This window comes from Apis dorsata, unplaced genomic scaffold, assembly GCF_000469605.1.
Source record: "Apis dorsata unplaced genomic scaffold, Apis dorsata 1.3 scaffold_2, whole genome shotgun sequence".
NCBI classification, from domain to species: Eukaryota; Metazoa; Arthropoda; class Insecta; order Hymenoptera; family Apidae; genus Apis; species Apis dorsata.
This window is the reverse complement of record NW_006263305.1, coordinates 68272-72049: the sequence shown is the minus strand read 5'-3', so window position 1 is coordinate 72049 and position 3778 is coordinate 68272.

Below are 3778 nucleotides of genomic sequence, written 5' to 3'. Positions count from 1 at the left end.
TAAATATTAATAAAAAGAATTAAGAAAATTAAATAAGACAACATATTAATCAAACATCAATCACAAAAGTCTCGAAGATTAAACTAAATAGAGAATGTCAAAAAATTGTTAAATTTAATCAATCTATAACCAATAATGGGCAAAATTTAATAGTTGAAGTTATTTCGATAAGTTAGTACTCCAAACTATTGAATAAATATTATTCAAGCACTTTAACAACTAATTTTAATTAATCAATGCCCAACTCTGTTCATTAACATAAATATAAAGCCACGATATTTTTTAAAATTATAATTCAACTAACTCATCATCTTATCAATTAGCAAGCATCGAAGAGACTTCGAAAAATCGTCTGAAAAAGAAGATGGAACGGTGTCTCTAATTGGAAATATCATTGACGGTCGAAAAGGTGGGGAGAGAACACGAAGGGTTCCCATGGGAGAGAGGATGTGTCGATCATCGCATCTGCTACTTCGCCCGTTCCTTCAACCTTCCTTGTCGTGGTCACGGGAGGAAAGGTGAAACGAATCGTGAAACGAACGAAAGAGTTTAACGGTATCCGAGAAGCGTGCCGTGGCCAGGGCTCGATGCCAGAAATTCGTTCCACGGCAATAGTTCCCAGATTTCGTGGCAATAAAACCATTTCTGCCTCCGTCTTCTCCCTTCCCTTCTCCCCCTTCCCCTCTTCTTCCCTTTTGAACTTATCGAACAACCCCGTTCTAGGAAAGGATTGAGGAACGTCATCTGGAACGCGAGAAAGGAATCATGAATTTTTGTCTTTGCTTCCATCTTTTTATTATTTCAAAATTTTCAAAATTTCTTCGTTCTTTTATCATCTCTATGTGTAACAGTTTTTCGAATAAAGAATCTGATGCATCTTGTTTATTTTTGATGAAGGGGAGCAAGGTATAATAAAAGGTGAGTTATAGGGAATAGTAGTTATAGTAAGAGTTAGTAGAAATCCCTTCAATGAAAAATTTTCCCTTTTTCTTTGTATCTAAGTATGTTTATTATTATCTAGCAATCGTTATAAACAATAATCCCATTGATTGAGCAATAATTCGTTGAGCAATAATCGATTGGTTTATCTTCTTCTCAAATTCCTGGATCTGATTTAATGCTACTCGTAGTCAAAGGAAAATTAAAATAAAAGTGAGTCAAAGACGGAGAAGGATAAAAAAGTAATTGGAATGAGAGAAGGATATATTGGTTGACTGTTATTAAGAAATATATTCAATATTTTTATACTCTGATCGTTTTATAAATAAAAATATTCGAAATCTTTACGAAAGTATTAAGTATTGATAAAAATGACTCTTCATGGTGAGTGTCTTTTTCGTTATTTTTTATTATTTTTTTAAAACAGTTTTTATTAGAATTGATTGATTCAAAACCAAGTATTTGCAGAAAAATTGCATATTTAATTATGAACGTAAAGTTATACGAATTGTTTCGATTCAGTGGAAATTAGCAGAACAAAGAATTCTCTTTTGAAAGAACGAAGGATAGTAATTAGCAATAAAATATAATTGTAACTGGGATTATAGATTGTTGGATACGTAATTACATTATCTGCTCTCACCAGAGTATAATCAAAAATATAATGAGACAAAGCATGATTTTCGCGTTTCCCCTTTGAATAAAATCGCATCTAATTTAATTAAAATTCGCATAGGCATGTCTCTCCCTTTTAGTTTCCTCGTGAAATTTCACATGAATTATTATTCAACAAAGGTATTACACGGATAAAGAATGAAATAACGCAACTATTCCTCTTTGATACTAAAAATTCCATTGATATTCCTTCCTTTAGAAATATTCATATATAATAACGGGGTGGATTTTTACTCTTTCCTTTTTATTAAAAAAGTAAAATTTATTGCGTTTAAAGAATTCTATATTTTAATTATTACCACAACCTTTTCGCAAATAATAATAACATTGAATACATCAATTAAAACAAATTACAATTATTATTCAAATCTACAGAACCAAGCAATTGTTATTGTTTGCAAAATTCAATTCAAGAATTGAAAACGGGAAGAAAAATGTTTCTGAATATTTTAAAATAATTAACAAACATTATAAAATCCAAAACGTCAAAATGGATAAATACGTCAAATGATCGTCTCGTTTGATCATCTATTCCAAGAATCTTAGCATCGGTGGAAGGAAAAAAAATATTGGGAAGAAAAAGGAAAGGAAAACGGAACGAGAAACGAAGAAAAGGGCCGTTCTTCTCTTCGCTCTCTCAAAGTGGAAACCATTAATGAACCACAGAAATATCGTAGAAAGTTGGACGGCCTTACGGGAAACTCTTTACCCTTCTTCTTCATTCCACCCCCTCCCTCCTCTCCTTTTCTTCCAACGGACGATCCCTAAAGGTTGATTAATAAGTCGCTGTCTCCTCGTCCTCGCAGCCAGTGCTTATTGTTCCGCTTTTCCACGGATCTCTTCCTCGTCCTACGCTGCCCATGAAATGGAACGCGAAGCTGACGTGGCTCCTCGACAACGAGCAATCCTTCCCTCTCTTCCCCAACAACCCTCTCCCCTCCTCACTCCTTATACCTTCTTGCGGGCTTATAATAAAACAGGGACACTCGTGTATTTAATATCTCGATTGCCTTTCCACGACGAACCTCGTTTTATCCACCCATCCATCCCTTAGCAGAAGAAACTACCCCTGCTTCGAATTGCTTTCGAAACTCGAGCACTCGTTCACCTCCCGCGATTTTTTACAGCGATCTTTTCAATGAATGAATTTTAATCGATTTTGAAGATTTATCTTCAAATAAATTTATTTAACGATACGAGAGATAATGGAGGTGAAGGAAATGGGTATATGGTACATTGGATATATATAATTCCTCGAAATTTGGAGAGAAATGGAAGGGAAAAAGTTTGGACAGGCACGTTAGTTTTGGTTAGATCGGTTGTTTAGGTTAGGTCGCCTAAGTTAAATTTAGGGACGAGCAAAGTTCGAATTCTTGATTTCGAAGTTGGAGAGCTTGGAAGTTTTTTTCAATAGTTATCTACGGAAACAGCCGTGAGTCAGTCGCTTTTTCGAACTTTCGAAAAATACAAAAAAAAAAGAAATACACGTTTCCTGTATATCCAGCGAATAAAAAGAAAGAGGGAAGGAAGAGGGATGAAATTTGGTTAATTTCGATTGCATCTTTTGGACCAAGATTTTCGAGAGAAATTAACCAAACAAGGGTGGTTTAATAAATGACGTCGAATTCGCTCACCTGTCGCAATTTTCTTCCCTGGTTTATATCATTTACCACTGTCTCTGGAATGTCCTCAATCTTCGGAAATGAAACTTTTTCGTTGCTAACATTATCCGTATCCCGTCACTCTCTTTCTTATTCTAGATAAATTTTTTATCGCTAACTTTTGTATCTTGAAACAAGAAAATTCTTAACGTTGAGACAAATAAGATCTTATTCAACGATATATGATACAGTGAAACATCTGGTTAACGTTTACAAGTTTCATTTTTTTTCTCGATCATATCAACCATCATCGTAATATATTTAACGAGAAAGAAGAACGGACGAAGACCCCTCCCATTATCAACAGAGCACGAGCCATCGATAATTTAAAAATTACGCCACTAATAAGGAAGATAATTTGAGGAGAACTCTTTAATTTATCACCGAACTTCTCCGCCGCTTTGTTCGCCGCTTTCGCCCCAAGTCTTTTTCGTCACGTTTCCACTTCCACCGATCGATATCCGAACGTTGATTAAACCATTCATTTGATCGACTATCGTTTT